This window comes from Gossypium hirsutum, chromosome D04, assembly GCF_007990345.1.
Source record: "Gossypium hirsutum isolate 1008001.06 chromosome D04, Gossypium_hirsutum_v2.1, whole genome shotgun sequence".
NCBI lineage: Eukaryota > Viridiplantae > Streptophyta > Magnoliopsida > Malvales > Malvaceae > Gossypium > Gossypium hirsutum.
Window position 1 is genome coordinate 23897083 of NC_053440.1, and position 22783 is coordinate 23919865.

General features: G+C 32.8%; 1 long non-coding RNA gene across 1 annotated transcript; it reads right to left on the bottom strand.

The window, feature by feature from the left end:
- On the bottom strand, positions 1–6675 carry LOC121216057 (uncharacterized). Its single transcript, XR_005912085.1, has 3 exons — positions 6531–6675; positions 5416–5513; positions 1–74 (listed from the first exon to the last, which is right to left on the bottom strand). It is a non-coding gene; the product is annotated as an uncharacterized lncRNA (long non-coding RNA).
- Positions 6676–22783: the final 16108 nt, after the last annotated feature.

Here is a 22783-nt window from a genome sequence, read left to right on the forward strand (position 1 = left end):
CGAAAATAGTTGAAAAAATAAAGCCGACGACTAGTCCAATACTTTAGCTTTTCCACGATTTAAGTCTGATTGGCCTGTTTCTTGATTTAAATAATAATTTTCATTCAATTAAATAATTCAAATAGCTTACATAATTAATTCAAGCCTATAATCCTTATCAATGTGAATTTACAAAATTACCCTCATATTTTAACCTTTATGCAATTTAGTCCCTAGACCCAAAACTTACAAATAATCAATAATTAATTGAAAGTCATATTAGCCAAAATTTATAGGGTTCATAATCAACCCATATTTATCATCATTTTAACTTATTTACATGAATTTTTTCTATTTTCACAAATAAATCCCTAATTATTTAAATTACTAAAAATCACTTAACAAAATACCTATATCTAGCTATCAAGTTCATGAATCTATCAACAAAGTTCATAAAAAAATTTAAATCATTCATGATAAGTCCCTAAACTCTTAACACTTTCACAATTTAACTCTCGGGCTAGCTAGATTAAGCTAAATCGATCTCAAAAACATAAAAATCATTAAAAACGAGATAAAAAAATCACTTACATGCACGAACAAGAGTTGAATGAAGCTTCCTAAACTTTCTAATGGTGAATTCAGCTATGAGAAAATTTGATGGAAGAAGATGATAGCTCATTTCTTTTTATTTTTCTAATAATAATTACCTATTAACCATTTTGTCCTTATTAATTTAACTTAAATTCCAACAAACCTTGTCCATAATTGTCCACTATCAAATTATATGGTTTATTTACCCATTAAGTCCATTAATCTACATCTCATAGATAATCAACACTTTAACTAATAGATACTAACTTTTACAATTTTTATGATTTAGTCATTTTCCCTAAATTAACTATTTAAATGTTAAAATTTCTTAACCAAATTTTAATATGACTTTAATAAATACTCATAAATATTAAGTAAACAATTTTACTAACTCGTTTGTCAGAATTGTGGTTCCGAAACCACTATTTTTGAAACCACTAAAAATGAGCTGTTACATAAATACACATACTTCATACTCTTGTATATTGACGATAGTGTGATGCTTCCAAAAGAGAATGATAGCTTTAATGGTTCGATAGTGAAATCTACACATGAAAACAAAAGTATAGAAGCATATATATTTACTTAATAAGTTCAATTGAAAAAAAAACTATACTTACCTTGCCTTATAAAGACCTTACCAAACGCATGCTCAACAAACATATAAAAAATTCATACATAAAGCATATCAAGATAAGTAACATTAGATTAAGTAATATTTGAAGCAAATGAAATAAATTATTACCATTCTTAAATCATTCATACATTAGTTAGATTTTTTTTTCCTATCAACAAGTATTGAAATTATGCCCACAGTAATCTTAGTAAAATAAGACTCGAACACTACGAGACTCCACATATGTAACAACTCATTTTTCAGTGATGTCAGAAATAGTGGTTTTGGGGTCACAAATCTGACGAGTAAGTTTGTATAATTAGTATTTAAATTATACGTGTCAATAACAATTTTTATATTGAATTTTGATTTGACGAATTTTAATTAATTGAATTAATGGTTAATATAAGTGGATGTCCTAGAAGTCAAGTGGTTTCGGAAAATGAGGTATCGGGACCCCGTTTCTATAAACCGATCTTGTGAATATTTTTATTTAAAATTTATAGAGTAATTATTTTGGTATGTGAAGGTTTGGTTTAGAAATTTTAATGTTTAAATAGTTAATTAAGGTAAATTATTAAATTGTAAAAGGGGTAAAAATGAATTGCTATATATTTAAAATACTAAAGGGAAAAAAATGGTGATTAGACCATGGTCGAAAGGTCCAAGCGGTGGTGGACATGATTAATCCAGTTGTTTTTGGGCTATTTGCTCTTTTAGTCCTAATTAGTTTAGGGTTAAAATGAAATTAAGCTTGTTTAGTTCAAATTTTGAAACAATTGAAGGACCAATTGTGCAATTAAACCTCTGTTAGATGGTAATTATACCATATACTTAAATTGTGGATGTTTATGGACATAATTTAATAATTTTACAATTTATATTAAAGGTGTAATTTAGTAAAAGGTTAAATTTTAAGTTAAATTAAAGAAATTAAAAGATAGTAGCAACATTTTCTTTTCTTCTTCATGTGGAGAAAATTGAAACACCATGGCTAGGGCATTGAAAGCTTCAGCCAAACTTAATCCCTTTGATTTGGTGAGTAAAACTTGCCCCCTTTTTAGTGATTTTTATGTTTCTTAGCTCATATTAACTTGATTTAGCTAACCTGGGGACTAATTTGTAAAATGGTCAAATGTTGTGGATTGATTTATTAATGATTTTGAGTTGTTCTTGAAGTTTTATAGTAGAATATTAAGCTTGGTTGCTAAATAGGACTATTTTATAAAGTAGTTTTTGTTAATTTTAATGTTCAAGAACTAAAATGTGAAAATAATAAAAGTATAAGGACTTGGTGCAAAATAACACAAATTATGGATTGCAATGAAGTGGTTAATAGATCGGCCAAGCTTGGATTTAATTGAAAATGGTTAAATTCCATGTTTTGGACTTAGGGACTAAATTGCATAAAAGTGAAATGTTAGGGGTAATTTTGTAAAAGTGTCAAAAAGGACTTAATTGCATAAAATGAGTTAATTTTTTTGTTGGAATTATTTAATTGAATGAAATTATTATTTTAGATCAAGAACAAGTGGAAAAATCGAGGGAAAGATAAAACTTCAGAATAGTCCCGGTATCTTTGTTATCGCTGTAGTTTAGTTAGGTAAGTTCGTTCGGTTTAATTTTAATATATTTTTAAACGTATTATATGAAATTAATTGTATAATGTTGGATTATATTGATGCATGTAATTGAAAATGGAAATAATGAATTGATATGACATTGATCACTAATTAAGATATTCTGAGTTGATGAATGTTGGCTGTGGAACTAATGCTTGTATATGGAATATGAGATAGTGAGATATTCACGTATTGTTCTGTGATGGAATGCTCTAAACTGGTGAACGTAGGATAGAGTACGGTTGGCATGCCAATAAGTTATTATGCGCGCGGTATGGGATTGATTTGAGTAGTGAAGATGATTTCTGTATATTCTCTGTTCACTAGATATGTCGAGGTCCTGTATTTATTACGGACTATCGTGTTATACTACAGTGTTATCTGGTGTTCTAGAAGGTACTTGCTCTTATGAGCATCTAGTGTGCTGGATGGTAATTGGCTCCTATGAGCATGTAGTGTGTTGGATGGTTAACTGTATACTCGCATCCACTTATCGTTCATCGAGATATATTTATTGGAAAATTATTGAAATGTGGAACTGATTTGTACTATTGTGCTAAGGATTACTCATTTGTTGTGAGTTGTGATTAACAAGATTTTCGGAGAATAACTTTATTGATAGGAACTCTATTTAGTAATCTCGTTATTTGATTTATTATGTTTATTCAGTAAGCTTTATCATTTTAATCGACAAGCTTACTAAGCTAAATGAAAGCTTACTTGTGTTATTGTTTTGTTTCCTTGTAGATACTTTTTGAAGAAGTCAGAGATTGGATCAACTTGAAGAAATCGCACTATTGAGGATCTTGGTAGATTTTGAATTCGAACTTGGCTTATATGGAATGTAATGGGGGTATTTGATTTTGTTTTGTAATAGTCCATAAGTACTCATGTTATATAGCTTGGTGTGCTTATTATGTTGTTTAGTTAAATGGCTATTGATATGTGCATGCATGATGCAAGTTATGGTTGATTGGAAATAGGAAAGTGTAAGTCTTAACATTCAATATGGTATGATATTTGTGTGATTGCTAATAACTAGGTTATATACTTGTGAATTGAGATTCCAATTTAAATGATTTGAATAACTAATGGTTATATACAAGCCTAATTCTAAGTTTAAGCATAAGTGGGTGAGTATGAAATGGTAAGTTGGCATGAGTTAGGTATGGTAATTTTGGGTTTAAATCTAAGTCAATTTGACTGTGTTGTGGCTTGTGCATTTTAACTAAGATAATGAAATGTATGCATTTGAATTGTGGGGTCAATGATGGCACATTGGCTAGGCACATAAGTTGATCATTTTGACATGCTTTGAGTGCTTTTGAATTTGTTTTGAGGGCTTGTATGCATGTACTTTTGATGTGTTTAGGTACCTAAGCATTTGGCTGTGAAAGGAGCATGTTTTGGGCAATTTTTGGGCACACACAGCTTGGGACACGGGCTATAACATAGTCGTGTGTCACACACGGGCAACCTACACGGGTGTGTGTCCCAAGCGTGTTAGGTGTAAGGTTTACAAGGGCTAGCACATGGCCTGCAATATGGCCGTGTGACCCAAGTCAGTGAGTTACACGAGTGGGCACACAGGTGCACACACATGCATTGGATTAGCCACACGGGCTTGTGGGATAGCCACACGACCATGTCTGGAGCCACACAGTGTGGGCTGTATCACACGGTCGTGTACCCCTATTTCGAAAATTTTCATTTTTGTCCCAAATCTCCTATTTTGTTACAAACTGGTCTCTGGTTATTCCTAAACTATTTGTTGAGGCGTCGTAGGCTTGATTTAAGGTCCATAAATGTATGTTTCATTCCATTCTGAATTTTATATGTATTTGTTAAATTAATTTGATAATTGGATGTTACTTGTTATGAAATGTTCCGAATTGTATGGTAATACTCTGTAACCCTATTTTGGTGGCAGAAACGAATTATGGGTGTTGCAGTATACACTAGTAAGTTTAGAATATAAGGCTCCCGAAGGCAACATAACTCCAGTATATCATATAAACTCAATGGTTAGCAACATATGCTCAACCAAGACATAATAACAGAACTCTAAAACATATCACACAACCATAAACCCCACATAACACCATTATGGAACTCTAATGTAAATAATGCTTGTAAGACCCTAATTGGCATGTCAACTGTATCCTAACCCTTTTACTAAGCTTACATGGGTGTAAAGACAATTTAACAAGAATTTCACATTTCTTTTATTGATTCAAAATGCAAATGAAAATAACATCTATTCATTTTCATATTAACATGGGATCTTTCAGACGATCACAACACATATCTCATTTAAATGTTTGTTTTATCTTTTCCAACCCAATTCCATGTGATTCAATGCATTAATCATACCATGTCATTTTCATAAGCCATTCTTACATCTATTATTTCAATTATACTCATCAGATATACATCAAATGGGATAATCAATATTATTTCATCTTTCATATAATATCTTTGACACATTCCTTAGCTTATATGATGTTGAGCATGAGTATCACACACAAACACACTAAATACACATAAAACACTTTTTAATGCATACACAAGCAATAAAATATAGTAAGTTTCATATGAGCTTACCTTTCTAACAATAAAATGATGGAGTGTTATTTGCAAGGACTTTCACTCCATTGCATTTTCTTTTCCTTTGCTAAAGGCTTCTCTAGCAATCTTTTTGTCTTTAAAAACCCATACATACACATAAATACACTTAATCAATATCATGTTAACATCATTTATTAACCATTAAATGGGTCAACAACCTATTACATGCATATAAAAATGAAATGAAGTGATAAAATGCTAAAATAATAAAAATTTGTCTCGAAAATATTCAATTAATGTGCAAGTATACAAAATCATTGACAAGTAATAAAGTAGTAAGTAAGAGTTATTGTCTCCACAGGGACTATTTATGCAAATGAACAATTGCAAAATAAACACTTAGCAAATTGGCTGGTGATAACATAAATTAAAGTGTGATGATTTCCTAATTACACTAAACTAACCTAAGTATGCTCAAAATTAAATTAAACATATAATAATTAAATATGAAACTTTTAAGAGTTATGCTCAAAAGTAAATTAAACATATAATAATTAAATATGCAACTTTTAAGAGTTAATCACAATAGCATGCATGTATTAGAATAATTTTCCTTCCTAACTTAGAATTATTTAAACAATGTTAAAAGATGTTATAAAAATTTAATGGCAAGTTGATAATTTACTAACCTTATTTAATTAAATTATAATGTTAAAATTTTTTAATTACTAAGTTTATCTAGCATATTTCTATGTTTAATAAACTTACAACTTCATAAGAAACCATCGTACAAGATTATGTAAGGTAATAATATTTTTGATATTATTACTAATTTAATCCCTAAATGATTAAACATACACCATACAAGTACTATGTCAATTAATTAAAATCTTGTTCGCATTAATTAATTAATTCAGTTGTTTCCTTTCATTCATAATGCATGAGAAACATATTCATGATTTTACTTGCATGCGTAAACAAATCAAATGCATAGAACATCTTTAATAGAATTAAGTAATCAAATCTATAGAATCTAAATCTTTCTAACACCAACAAAAGTAAGCAATCATGATTACATTAAAAGTAAAAAACTCAGTTGCAAAAATCCTAATCCTAATCCATTTCCGGTAGTTCTCCGATGCACAACTCACTTTGCTCCTCCTTCGTCCTTCACTTCTTGTTGTGAATACCAATCTTAAAAGCTCCTAATATGGCCAAATGGGATTGATTTCAAAGCATTGCAAACACACATTGAAGAAAGGAAAATAGGAAGTGAAAGAAGAGAGAACAGGGAGAAGAGATCATGAATGAGGGATGAATAAAATGAAGAGAAAATGCCTCTTTATTTATATTAGTGAGGAGCCCCTTGAGTTTGATAATTTTAGAATGATAATCCCCCTATTTAGTCTCATGCATGGCCGACCCCTTGTGTTAAGGAAGGAAGGTGGGTGACTTTGCTAAATTTAGCCAGCACAACTTGATTTACAGGAAGGAGTTAAATGGTCACATGGTAAAATTGTTGTGACTGAGTTGTGATAGTTTACCTTGTGATTGATTTGTGATATTGTACCAAGGCTTGGGTGCCTAAATCAATTATTTTCATGGACGGTTCGATTTCCCATAATCGATTTGGGCTCTTTCCTCCTTAGTGGACGGTTGAGCTACAAACTTGGCAACAGGTTTGTCCACTATAGTGATCCAATTGCAAGCTGGGTCAAAATTAATTTGAGAGTCCAAAAAATGAATTTAGGACGCCCCATGCTGATCAGCCGTCAATGCACATTTGCATGGCCTCTGCTACAGGAATGCTATAACATCGAGCATCGAATAGGTGAGCTTCAAGATTAACTTTTCACGTATTGCACCAAATTGCGTCAAATCAGTAAAAATATGTCAAATTAGCATGTAAATAATTAAGATTACAAATTTATCTTTAATTTTGTCCAACTTTACAAAAATTTAATAAACCTACAAAATTTGCTATAAAAATACTCATAATTTGCGTGAATTATTAGTCCGAAGGTGTTGTACATGTCTATATAATTTCGAGTTATCACACCCCCAAAATTAATTCATTGCTCATCCCGAGTAATGATATATGCTAACTTACAATAGAAATGAAGGAGTCACTTTTGAAAAAATCCCTTCAAACGAAATCAATCCTTTACATAGTATTGTGTTTAGCAAAATTATGCTCAAAAGTAAAAAAAAAATTGTAAACATGCAACTAGAGTACATATATCACTTAATTATTTTCAAAGATTAATATGTTAACGTAAATATGTACTAAACACTTTCCCTAACAAATGTGTACTAAGTACTTCCAATCAAATTTTATTTTCCTCGATTGAACTAAGTAACAATCCTAAAGTTAATATGGTTTATCTCTTGATTTCACCGACTAACTCAAGACTAACAAATTGGTGCTCAACAAGATTACATCTTGGTCTCAATTGGCTAGATATTCCCTTGGTCATCAATCCTAATTTTTCAAGTTCATTCAATTTAGTCTAATTTGTTATAATTTAGTCTCTCATCCAAAAATTAGTTTATCCATATCTCCATCGAACCAACCCCCTTAGAGTTTAGTTACCCATATTAAAACTAAGCTAATAAACATGAAAGAAGAAACCATTGCAGCCATTGACATAAAAATTGAGAAAAAGATGAAAGATTGGATTTTTAAGCTATAAAACTTGAAAGAAAAATTAAACATGAGCATTCAATGGTGAAATCAACACTAAGAAACATAAAAGGTAAAGTCTTGAATAGACCGAACTACAGGAAATTGAAATACATTAAACTAAAACGTTGAAATGTCATTACAAGCAAAGAAAGAGACTAAAGGTGCAAATAAACCTAAGCTATAGTGTTAACTAACTTAACTAACTATGAGAACAACAAGAACAATAAAAAGAATGTAGAAAAATAAGCACTAAAACTATAGAGGAAGATGAAAAATAGGAAACCCTAGAAAAGTGCAGAGAAAACTAAAGAAAATCTAAGATAAAACTATGTAAAACTAAGCCTAAGTGTGTTTTCTCTCTCTTTAGGCAAATTTGGTTATTTTTAGCAGTAATTTTTTGACCCTCTTTATGCCCTAAATTCCCTTGAACAGGCTTTCAACGATTGGTGCTTCGGTTGGACAAAGACTACCCTTAGCGTCATTTTTTGTCCCTTTACGATGTTGATATCACGATACTATTGACAGGCTTAAATTGGCATGCTCTTTGGGTAGGTGAGTATGTATATCGCGATACCACTGTAGGTTGTCTTCATCTTTTGGGCTTGTTGGGGGTATCATGATTCCAAGGGTATGATGTCGCAATACCTTATCCCTTGGTAATGTTCTTGTTTGATTCCGGCCTTCAATGCGTCCTTAAACAATCAAGCACATATTAGAGCCCCCAATGAAACAATTAGCCAATTTGAGTCTCAAAATGTAACATCCCAAAATAAGGCTTGTGAGTTTGAGGTCTGGGGAGCAGGTGTGCGCTAGTAGTCTGGCAAGCAAGTGTATGCCGAAAGGTCTGGCAAGAAGGTGTTCGCCAGTAGGCTTGGCATGCTGGTGTTCTCCAAAAGGCCTAGCAAACTGAGGTCGCTAGTAGATTTAGTGAACTATGGTTAATAGTGGGCTTGGCATAATAGGGATCGCTAGTGGGCCTGCTGAGTTGGGATCATTATTTTGGGTAGAGAGTCAAAATAGGAGTTGTAAAAGAGTAATTATACCAAATTTAGAATGTCAACTTACTTTTATCTTCATAAAACCATACATGCACGTAACTTTTTCCTACTTCTACTGCGGCTAGGGTATCTTAAAAAATTCTATATTCTTTTGAATGAGAAAATTCTCTCAAATTTCTCCAACGATTATCTTGCTGTCAAGTTTCTACCCAGAACTTAGCTCTTAGGATATAAGGTAAGACTATGTTTCTCTATTGTGTTGGTGTTAAAAGTAATTAAGAAAGGTTCGTAATAAAGGAAACTAGGTTCACCAAAAGACAAGCATGTGCGAACCTAGGTTTGATTGTGTTTATGTATGAGTTTCAATGTGCTTTGTCTATTAGTAACTTGTGTATATTTGTGAAATTGTAAAACTAACAGAACCATCTACAAGTAAAGACAAAGGAAATGCGAAGCTTGTCTAAAGCTTATAGCAAATTGGTAAGTGTTCAGGGATCGCCACATATATGTACGAACCATAATGTAAACTAAGATCTTTTGGTTTTATCCTAAGTTTCGAGAGTAAGTCTTTTCTAAACTCTATTTTGTGATTATATGTGTTTTTATGAATGGTGATATGCGAGCTCCATATTGTGAGTTCAAAATGAATAGCGCTCTGCGAGCTCTTCATAATCTACGAGCTTTATGTTTTAAGTATATGTTTTGACACTCTAATCTCCTAAAACCGTTGGATATAATGGCATGCCATAGTATTGTGAGTATTTACCTTTATTTTTTGTGTTTGAGTGAGAGGCCTTGGGACATGTTAGAGAGATAAGGGACTGTCGAGCTAAGCTCCATTCAATGGGACATGTTGGTGTATTGGAGGGTGTTTAGCTTTATGCTACACTTATGAGACATGTTAAGACTCATTGAGTCATTTTGAGGCGTTATAAGGAGATTCGCTTATCCAACAAGAAAGAACATGTGAATAAGATAATCTTTTCGAAAATCTTACATTTTATTATTTTTAAGCTATCTGATAGTAAGTATCTACGAACTAGATTTCGCGTAAGTATGGCAAACCAAGTTGTAACACCCAACTTTAGGTGAGTTCTGAATTTGGCGGGTAAACCAAAAATAACCTGAGTGACGTAGTGCTATCCGCACAATTGTTGTTCTGGTGTATAGATCGGGGGCATAGTATATATCATATCATTAAGCTAGGGTTATTCTTAAAATGTATTAAGTTATAAAGAAAGATATATTTGGTAAGAGTGTTGAGAACCTTATAAGCAGGGGATTACTGCCAAATGTATTGTACGCCTAGTTTAGTGGTGAGTTTTTGTGCTAGTTACGTTCTCATAAGGTAGTTGGAAAGGAACTAAGGGGCGAAACATGAATATAAAAAATATTAGATTTCCATTTACAACTGTATATCATTTATAAAGGTAGCTTTGAAAGTGTGTGACACGTGGTAGGTTCCAATAAGAGCTTGGGTTATAAATATAAGTATTTAGGTCTAAAAAGAGGGAGTCTTCTTCTTCCTTATTCAATAAGTGTTTCTGTCTAGATCTAAAGGAACCCAAAGTATTTAGTTCTCTCTCTTGAGCTAAAATTGAAGATTTGGATCTCTACCAGTGATTACACCACATTGAGATAAGATTTAAGACTCTGTATATTGTGTTGTGAAAAGTAAATCTATTAGACTGGGAGATCAATAAGATAAAGTATAAAAGGGCCCTCAGGGATTTTCAGTGTTAAAAATGATGGGAAATTGGGTATATGAATAGATCTTGATGAGCTTCTTTATTCTTTAGCAGTAGATGTAGCTAATTACATGATGGAAGTCTAGATCTGAAACTTTGAACTACAGTAGGAGAAAATCAGGTGAGTCTTTAGTCTAACTCATGTTTACATGATGATAGTACTTGTAGATCTGTAAGAAAGTGGCTAAAAGATGATGTTGTGATCCTTGAGGTTACAATATGTTTTGTTTGTGGCCTTATGTGTGATTATTGAAGTATGTTTATGACTATCCTAATTTTTTATAAGAATGATATGCATACTTGGTATATATCTGTTGTGTTCAAGTTGGTCGATGTGAAGTATGGTTGCATCTGGATGTATGGATTGTGCATATGCATATTAGTTGTATGCAATAAGATATGTTCTGATAATAGTGGATTTGAGCATGTTAAGTTTGTGTCTGTCTGCACAGAGTTGTCTAAAGGGGTCCGTTGAGACTTTAAACACGATTTCTAAAATGAAAAGTCCATGATCATGACTTCATCTTATGTAAGACCATAACTGGGGCTATGGAATCATATGGGAAAAGAACTAAAGGAAGGTAATTACCCAAAAGGGGATCTTGGCGTGACCTAGGACGATGAGGGGAAAACCTTACGAAATGTAAGTCTAGGCGAATCCCTACCGTGAACATGCTAGAAAAAGGAAGCCTTCACGGTGATCTATGAAGAGGAAGCCTTTGTGGTGATCTATAAAAAGGAAGCCTTCATAGCGATCTATGAAAGGAAATCCTTTGTGGCAATTTATGAAAAAGAAGCCTTCGTGGCGATCTATGAAAAGGAAGCCTTTGTGGAAATTGATGATAAAGAAATCCTATGTGGCACTCTCTAAAAAATGGTCATTGTGGCAACCATCTGAAGGAAAATGCCTCTGTGGCAAACCTTGAAAGAAAGAAATTGTATTCATAACTAACTCTAGAGGGACAATAGTTGTAATGAACTTAGAAGGAAAAGCCCCTGTGGCATATCATGTTACACATTCGATAAGATATTTTAATCAACTTCCTTTGTGGCGAGCTTCGTATGAAATGTTATAGTGTGTCTTGCATGGTCTTAAGACAAGAACAGAGAAATTAGAATGCGCCAGGGCGTGTGACGAATTCAAAGTATGAATTAATAGGACTTGAAGAACAAATCTGATTAAGGGTTGTGTCTAGTAATTTGAAGAATGTTATATGTCTTTATGTATTAGAAGAAAAAGGATATTTCCCAGAAAGGATTAAATTGTATAGTTAAAGAACGTATCTTTTCTTTAAGAATGAAATCATTCATGGATTTCGAATAAACGATGGCTTAGAGTATGTATGAAAGAATAATGACATTTTGTCTGTCTAGGCTTTTAGAATGGGTATGGTTAAGGAGTCATGAAGGTGTAGAGTGAAGAACATGTGTAATGTATTAAAGATGGGGATGGTAAGGCATGACTTCAGAGTCAGGGGTGACATCTATAATGTAAAGAATGGCATTCTGAGAAGGTGTTCGCTAGAGGCAAGTCGAAGAACAAATAGCAATGAGATGGCAAATTGAATTACCATATGTGAAATAAAAAACGATTCAGATAAATGAGTGTTTATCTCACTAAGTTCTCACGAACTTACATCAATTATGTTTTCTATTTCAGGTTAAATGTGAGGCTGTGCCTGGGGGAAACAATGCCAAGACTACGGCCAATGAATGATGTATTGGATTATTATGCATATAGAACAAACTTTGATGGCATGATTGAGTCTGTTTGTCACATAGAAACCTTTGATTCAAAATGATTGCATTACACTAGGACACCCTTGTAGTAATACTTGTAATCAAATTCCCTATATATTATAACTGAAATGCTTCAATGTTTATACTTAAGTATTGTATTAAGAAGTCTTGTAATTAAGTAGCTGAAGTCGATTGTAATTTGTGTGAGTTACGTTATATCTATATTAGTGTGGTAACATCCACGATTAGGATCCAGTTCATCGGATCAGGTTTTGGGTGAAGCTCACACTATCTTATCACCAAATTGGTAAGTTTTGATAATTTTGAGTCATAGATTATGACATGTATATAAGGTGTCTTGGGGGTATAACTTAGCATGTAAATATGCCTACTTATGGCAAGTTTGCTTTAACCATTAATGATCATGTTGAATTAATGACTTGAATTATTCATGTTGTTGAGTTTATATGTGTATTTATGTTATTAGGTGAGATAAATTATAACCAAAGGAATGATATATGAAATGGCATGAATAAAGTAAAAATAGTAGTTTCGAAATGGTTTATGCTTATATGAAATGGCATATGTTATTACCTTGGTTGAGTTGTGATTTTGCATTTGTGATGCCTAACTTAATGGCGATACTTTGATTTATAGGTTTAAGGTATGTATGACATATAAATTTGCATGTTTCAAAATGGTATTGTATAGGTAAATACTTGGTATTTGGGTAATTTGATCGGTATGCATGCCATGGTAATGAAATTCTAATTTTAATGGTTGGATAGGTGATAAATGTTGATAAGAAGTTAGATATGCTCATTTGAACTTGATTTATATGTTATTGTAGTGTTTTGATTCAAATGAAGTTTGTATTCGATGTACAAGTTGATAGGTATGGTTGGAAGTATTGAAATACACTTTTACCAAAAATAGTGTCCTCGTCCTAACAACCATTTCTTCTCGTATCAACGTAGACTAACAGTATGTGATATCGTGTCGTTGAGTGGATTGACATTGTGGCGTGAAAAACTATTTGGCGACCTCACGATGTCGAATTTGAAGTTTTAAATCTTTGCAATTTGGTTCTATTTCATGCTTGGGTCAATAAAAGAGTTTTTTTTAAGCTTGATTAAGACTCAGAATTTTTTGATTAACATGAATTGAATATTATTGACATTGAGTTATATGTATAAATGGTTGTATGTTATCTGGTCGACTGTAGTTGCTTCGACAAAAAATGTGACATTCCGTAACTCGAACATGATGATCGAATCAAGCGAGGGGTGTTACAGAAGGTATATTCTAATTCAAATGAATTAAATTCTTTATTATTATTTTATGAGTTAAGAGGTTCCATTGATAGGCTAGCTTTAGAATTTGAGATCATTAATTCTAAAGACAAGAAAATAATTTTTATGCTTAATTTTAAAATGAATTTTTTTCAAGATAAAAGTGGATTTTGAAAGCCAAAATGATAATTTTAAAATTGATTTGGAAACTTTTAAAATGAAATGTGATGTATTTGAAAAGGAAAATGTTGAGTTAAAAAAGAAACTTAAAAGCATAAGAAAAGAAAAGAAATAATTTTAGAAAACTCATAGAAATTGAATAATGTGAACATCGACATTATCATGGTTGGCACACCCACATACTTGTCTTATAAAGAAAATGGCTTCATACAAAAATAGACAAGTATGGATTCCCAAGGTAATAAGAGATTGCAACTAATCTTCAAGGAGCAAAAGCATCTTACGCACCAAAATCTAAGTTATTGTCTCTTATAAGTGTGTTGTTGCATTGAAGAGCAAAACACTTTTTTTTAACGCTCTAGACACACAAAGAAGGATGAGTAACCTCTTCACTTGTAACAACTCAAAATTTTTCAGTAAAAGAAATTTTGTAACAACTCAAAACATGTACTAGGTTATTTTTTATAACTATATCTAATTGAATTTCAATTATTAAATGTTATTAAATTAGTTAGAAATTAAAGATATGGACTTGTCACATCTCAAAAATTAAGTTAGTAGAAATTGAGTTAATGAACCGAGAGTGGTTTCGACCAAATTTTTATTTAGATAATCTTTTACTTATTTGATAATAAATAAATATCAATTATAGTGATTGTGTAGTGGTGGAGCTGTCCTTGACGATTTGATTTCGAATCCCTTCCTTCTCATTAATTTCTTTTTAGTGCAAAATTTTTTAAAACCCTTAGCAAAGGTCATCCCATGTTTTTAAATATTTTTTATTTAAAATAATAATAAGGAAATGAAGTGGTTAAGTGCTCCTAAGCTATCTTAAAGGTTCTAACTTCAAGTCCCCTTGTTCTTATTTTTTTAATTTAATTTTTATCACAAAAACCCATGTAATTATTAAGCTTGCCCTCTACTCGATAGCTTCTATGAATAGGAGGATTATTTTCCTCCATTATGGGTCAAACTTACCATAAGTTGAGGGAGCATGATCCCCCTTTTTACTCCATGTCACCTTCTCTTGCCATTTCATCTCACCCTTGCCATAGAAGAAGTTCATTGAACCTAAACCAAGTTGACCAACCTCTCTTCTCACTCACCCACCTCTCCTTGCCATCCCCTCCTCCCTCTCTCCCATTTCTCTCTTTTTGCAAAACCACCATTGTTTGTGCAGAACCCTCATAATTTTTTCCTTCACCCTTTACTGAACCGCCACTCCTCTTATCGTCAGACTGTTGTCGCCACTGTCGAATCGCCACCAGCGGTTGAGTTTTTCCTCTTTTTCTTCTCATTTTTTTTCCATAATTTTTTTATGGTTAATCTTATACACTCCTTGCTTTGGTGATTCTTTTAGATCACCCAACTCTCTGATCTCATATCTTGATTGATCCTCTGACCATTCTGAACTGATCAAGTTGTATGAGTGTGGATTATACGATCATCAACCCCTCCTCTTTAGTATTTTATTCTCTTTTTTGAATGGTATATTGGCCATAGAAGTTATTTTTTTATTCACGTGTTAACAATATTCCTTATGCTCTTTGAAGGTCCTATAGATAACAATAGGAGAGATCCTTAACTTTGGATCGGAGAACATCGATTCTAGTGTATAAACTGTGGGGTAAGTGTTATGGTGAGATTTTTTTAGTGACTAACCATTTAGTAATATAACATCTTTGGTGAATTCTAACCAAAATAAGTTATTTGTGTGTTAGATACGTCTTTTGGGTTTAGATCCAAGAGAAATCACTACTAGGGGATTGTGACATACCGGACTTACGAAAAAGGTGTGGGTTAAATACTATTAGTTGTGTGTGATGTGTTTTCTTTTGTTATATTAATAAATTAATTATAATTAATCATGGGTACACTAAGTATTCAAAGAGGAGTTGAAAAACTCATCAAGGGGAATCCAAGTAAGTGGCTCTAATCAAGTAAGTCTATGAAACGCATGATAAATGGTTTGTTTTATAACTTTGACAAAGATGTACGTGTATATCTCATCCTCATGATATGTGATGCATGGCTTATGTGATACGTTTGATGATTTAAATATGTGATATCTATATATGTGTATGTTAATATTGAGATCTATGATCTAATGTGAAAAGCATGTTAAAGCATGTGAACATGATTATTAAGTGATATGTGCTTATGAGGGCATGTTTACATGCCTAAGTGTAAAAGTGAATAATGTGTTAAAAAGTGAAATTATCATATCACATGCATTAGGTGGGTTTTATGAAAGGTGGAAGTATGTGACAATATATCTATATATGTGTTAAAAAGTGAAATAATCAGTGGTGGCTTGACCACAAAGTATTTTAGTGGTAGTATATCTATATATGTGGTGGCTTGTCCTTAAAATGTTATCAGTGGCAATTTATCTGCAAATTAGTGGTGCTTTGTCCACAAATGGTGTTTCAAATACGAGTTCTGGGGAACTCGATACTGGATTGTAGCGGAGATGGGTAGGAAATTTTATAAAATATGCATCATTTTAAAATATGAATCGACATGTTCATGCATAAGTATCAGTATTATAATTTAAGAATATTATGATGATTGATATGTTGAGATTGATATTTTTTTATGTATGTGATTATGTTTGTGTGGATCTCACACTAGGCTCTTTAAATCTCACCCACTTTACTTATGTGTTTTAGATAATCCTCGTGCTGAGGACTCGAATGCGGTCATTGGAGATGCTCTAAGAAAATGGTTTTTAAATAAATATGCACTTTCATTTATGATTTGTATTTTTATGGACTTCATTGCTATTTGGGACTTTGTATTTTAAATTATGGTACTGTGTCATGGGACTTTACTTTGGGGGATTTTATTCTGATTTGCATTACTTGATTTCATGACATTAAGTTTTAAAAAACTACATAAGTTAGTATTTGATAAGATTTTGTATGAAACTCGATTTTTAAAATAAAATCTGTTAATAATATATTTTTGCGCTACATTTTTGAAAAAAATGAGTTTGTACAAAATTAGACTTAGTTTTCAAAATTATAAATGTTTACAAATGAGAATTCTAGAGGCATTTGATTTCTGAAGTTATTATACAAATGATTTAGAAGTATGATTGAAAATAAAAAATGTAACACCCCGAACCCGTGTCCGTCGTCAGATTAGTGTTAAGAAGCATTACTAATCAAAACACAACTCAGGACAAACATTCAATATAAATCAATAATTTTTAACAGTCACATTTAACATTCAAAATTTTATATTAATATAATCATCATTTATAAATTCTACTTTGACCATTTACAACAAAACATAACATTTCAATCCAACTAAACCAGAAGAAAATAAGCGATTCTCGTATAGCTATTCATTACATATATTGTACATCAAAGTACAACCTTCAAAATATTATCCAGCCTATACATGCCATAAGCTAAAATCTAAACATTTCATTACCGAGACAATAGATAGAGTGATGATTTTTTTGACGATCCCCAAGCTTGTAGCTTGATTTTTAAATCTATAAAACAAGAGGACATAAACAAATGAAGTAAGCTTTTATGGCTTAGTAAGTCTATAGCATAACTAAATATTTATATAAAAAGAACATAACTCTTTAGTTTATTACACTAAGATTTCAATTAACACAATTAACTAATAGTTATACATTTGCTGAACTCTGACCATTTTATTTATTGTTAAATATGTGTACCTGTCGAATGCAAACAAATGAATATATATAATTGAGCAAATATATATTTGCCATACTCATATCATAACCGATTGTATGAGTATACTCATAATAAAGTTAAACCAAATACAAATCTAATGTATATGAAAGAATGCAACCATTTCCATCAAATTCTTATACGCACAGATATACACATCTCGAATGTATATGTAGTTACTTATCAGATTATATTTATATCCTAAATACTCATACATACACATTTATCAACTACATAATCCAAAAGCATGCATGTATATTTTGTTATTGCATAGATAGAATATCTATATAACTTCATTAAACACACTTAGCCGAATGTATATATATACCAATTAAGAATAACCAAAATCATGTAATAGTATACTTAATCACATACTAAAAAAAATAGATTCACCGGCACTTAGTTGTTGGATCGTCGACACCCCTACGGCACAGCGAAAAAATAAAATCCGGCAATCCTAACCAAGGATCCATTGTGAGGAACGAATCGAGGTGATAAAGGTTACGAAATTACCGAATGTTTATTCTGAGTAGACATCAACATCTCAACAACGTGTAGTCAGATCTACAGTTGAACCAAGCCGCAATCTATCGAGACCTCGACCTCTACATAATCCACCCAGTTGACTACGAACGGAAGAAATCAGAAATCCCCCAAACAGTTTTGAGAATGATTTTTCTTTGACGGCTGCTAGACCCAAAACAAAGAAAAACGGGATTCTTATATATCTTTTTATTTTAGGGTTTTTAGGAATTAAATAAATATAATAATATTTTAAACCGAAAATTATAATTACATTCCATATATTTATTTGAATCCATATGCTAACCAAATTCATGTCCTCATTATGCGTGCAAAAACCTTGTACATAATGTGTTGGAAATTTGATTATCGAATTAAATTAATTCTATAATTAATTTAATTCAAGCGCCCCCCAAAAACAATACCAACTATGGTTTATTCTGTTCATTTCAACTATAGGGTGTGACCTTGTAGGTTCCTTAACGTTAGCAGTAATTCTAGAACGATTCCAATGTTACAAACAATGAGTGGCATCTAGCAATACATCATTGTTACCTAAGTCACAAGAGATCATAATTCGACATAATCTTTTTATGATTAACCTTTTATGTAATAATCCTTAAGTCCTTTATCTCTAGATTGGACACAAGTCATGGAATAGTCACACTTGCATAGTCCATTCCATGTTCCTTGATATCTTAAGCAGACTACGATATACAAATAAGTATGACATCTCATATCAACTTATTTGAGCATGGCCATGCATTTCTAGTCTCACTTAATCAAGTGGCCTAAGATATTACTCCCCTTATGTAGGAGGTACTTATTCTATATCGACCAACCATATCCTTTTACATCGATTATGGTATATCCAACATCAGCCTTTATAGAACGACCAGTTACGGTGTACGTTTGACTGTATCAAAATATACTACTCACGATGTTGGGATTATGATGATCTCAAGTCTGAGAATCATATACATATTAATCACTATGAGTAATGTCGTGACAATTACATAATAATCCAAGAAACATACTCATAATGAGTCAGTCTAATATGTTGTTCTCTAACACACATATTCATGCATCGATTCTGACATTCCATATCAATGACAACTCTTTATCATCAATCAACTACATGTTAGTCTTAATGCATTATCGTTGTCCTATCCAACAATAATACTTGACTAAGGATCTTTTAAGAATAATCATATTATTCTTAGGACATTATTATAAAACAGTTTATTTATACACACAGAAAGGAAACTGAAATAATAATGGTAACGCCTTATATTAATAAACATGATAAATCAAGTATGTTATTACAACCATCTCATGATTGATTTTTGGGCATACTCTAACAATCTCCCACTAGCACTAAGACCAATCACTTATATATCTAATACCAAGTGACTTAGTGTGATGATCATGCTTCTGCTATGTTAGAGGCTTGGTCAAGGGATCAGCAATGTTATCATCTGTAGGTACTCTGCATATCTCTACATCCCCTCGATCGATAATCTCTCGAATAAGATGGTAGCGCCTAAGTATATGTTTGGATCGCTGGTGAGATCTAGGTTCTTTAGCTTGTGCAATGGCTCCATTGTTATCACATCGGAGTTTTATAGCATCTGATATGCGAGGCACAACCCCTAGTTCAATAATGAACTTTTTGATCAAAACCGCTTCTTTTGCTGCCTCACTGGCTGCAGTATACTCGACCTCTGTTGTAGAATCAGCTATTGTACTTTTCTTTGAACTCTTCTAGCTCACAGCACCACCATTAAGGCAAAACACAAAACTTGATTGATCGAGAATCGTCCTTATCAGTTTGGAAGCTGGCATCAGTGTAACCTTTTACACTTAACTCTTCCTCACCTCCATACATTAGGAAAGTATCCTTAGTTCTCCTCAAGTACTTAAGGATATTCTTGACTGTGGTCCAGTGACCTTCACCGGGATCTACTTGGTATCTGCTCGTCATGCTTAAGGCATATGAGACATCTGGACGAGTACATAACATGGCATACATGATAGATCCAATAGCGGAAGCATATGGAATTTTACTCATGCGTTCTCTCTCTTGTGGAGTTGAAGGACACATTTCCTTCGAGAGTGAAATACCATGTCTCATAGGTAGGAATCCTCTCTTAGATCCTTCCATACTGAACCTTGGCTTTTCAATACTTTGTCTATGTATGTACTTTGGCTTAGACCTAGTAGTCGTCTTGATCTATCTCTACAGATCTTTACTCCTAAGATGTAAGTGGCTTCGCCCAAGTCCTTCATAGAAAAACAACTTCCTAACCAAGCCTTAATAGACTGCATGGTAGGTATGTCATTTCCTATGATAAGTATGTCATCCACATACAGTACCAAGAATGTTATCGTGCTCCCACTAACTTTCTTGTAAACACATGACTCATCTTCATTTTTGATAAAAGCAAACTCTTTGATTGCATCATTAAAATGAAGATTCCAACTTCGAGAAGCTTGCTTTAATCCATAAATGGATCTTTGTAGCTTACATACCTTTCCAACATCTTTTGGATTGACAAAACCTTCAGGTTGTGTCATGTACACATCCTCTTCAAGTTTCCCGTTAAGGAAAGCTGTTTTGACATCCATCTACCAGATTTCATAGTCATGAAATGCAGCTATAGCGAGCAAGATCTTGATGGATTTAAACATAGCTACAGGAGAAAAGGTTTCGTCATAGTCAACACCATGAACTTGGCGAAAACCTTTAGCGACTAATCGCCCCTTGTATGTTTGTACATTACCATCCATGTAAGTTTTCTTTTGGAAAACCCACTTGCACCCTTTGGGCTTAACCCCCTCGGGTGGGTCAACCAAAGTTCATACTTGGTTTTCATACATGGAATCCATCTCAGATCTCATGGCTTCAAGCCATTTTTTAGAGTCTAGGCTCGTCACCGCTTCTTGATAAGTCCTAGGCTCATCTTGATCTATCAGTAGAACGTCACCATGCGTTGTAACGAGAAATTCATATCTCTGAGGTGCTTGGCGTTCTCTTAAAGATTTACGTGGTGGTTGTCTTTCTACAACAATTACTTGTCCCTCAATCCCTTGTGGAACTTGCTGTTGTTCTATCTCTGGTTCAGTGGTATTTTGCGATTCTCGAACTTCGTCAAGTTCAATCTTTTTCCCACTTCCATTTCTAGAAAAAAATTCTCTCTCTAGGAAGACACCAGTCCGAGCAACAAGTATTTTTTTCTCAGTGGGATTAAAGAAATAATATCCTTTGGTTTCTTTTGGATACCCCACAAAAACACATTTTTTAGATTTGGGTTCATGCTTAGTAGACGTCTGATGTTTAACATAACCTTCGAAACCCCAAATTTTCATAAAATACATACTAGGATGTTTCCTAGTCCACATCTTATACAGTGTCTTTTGAACCGATTAAGATGGAACACGATTTAGTGTGAAAGCAGTTGTCTCAAGTGCATGTCCCCAAAAGGAAGTCGGCAAATCAACATGACTCATCATGGATCGAACCATGTCTAACAAAGTTCGATTTCTTCTTTTAGAAACTCCATTCGATTGAGGAGTACCAGGAGGAGTAAGTTGTGAGACAATCCCACATTGCTTCAAAAGATCATCAAACTCCGCACCTCGATCAGATCGCAGTGTCTTGATAATTTTTCCTAGTTGATTTTGTACTTCATTTTCGAATTCCTTGAACTTTTCAAGGGATTCAGACTTATGGCACATGAGATAGACATACCCATATCTACTGCATTCATCAGTGAAAGTGATGAAGTAGTGATATCCTCCTCTAGCCTGTATATTTATTGGCCTACATACACCAGAATGTATTAGGCCCAATAAATCACTAGCTCGTTCACTTTTACCAGTAAAAAGAGACTTAGTCATTTTTCCCAATAATCAAGATTCACATACTTCAAATTGTTCAAAAACAAATGAATCCAAGAGACCATCTTTATGGAGCTTGGATATGCGTTCCTCACTTATGTGGCCCAAACGACAATGCCATAGAAAAGTTTGATTTGAGTCATTTATTTTTGATCTTTTAGTATTTATGTTGTAGATGGGATTCATTTGATCTGAAATATATAGGCCATTAATCAATTGTTCCGAACTATAGAAAACATTATTGAGATAAAAGGAACAACAATTATTCTTAATAATTATCTCAAAACCAATTTTGTCTAAACAAGAAATTGAATTAATGTTTTTAGTCAAATTGGGAACATAATAACAATCCTCTAAACATAAACCAAGTCCACTAGGCAAAGATAAATTATATGTTCCCATAGCTAATGTAGCAACTTTTGCTCCATTTCCAACTCGTAGGTCCACATCTCCTCTAGCCAAAGTCCTACTTCTTTGCAGTCCCTGTACAGAAGTACAAATGTGAGAACCACAACTAGTATCTAATACCCATGAAGTAGTAGTTGATAAATTAATATCAATAACATAAATACCTGAAGCAGACGTTCCGCTTATTTTGGTCTTCTTGACTTCCTCAAGACAGATA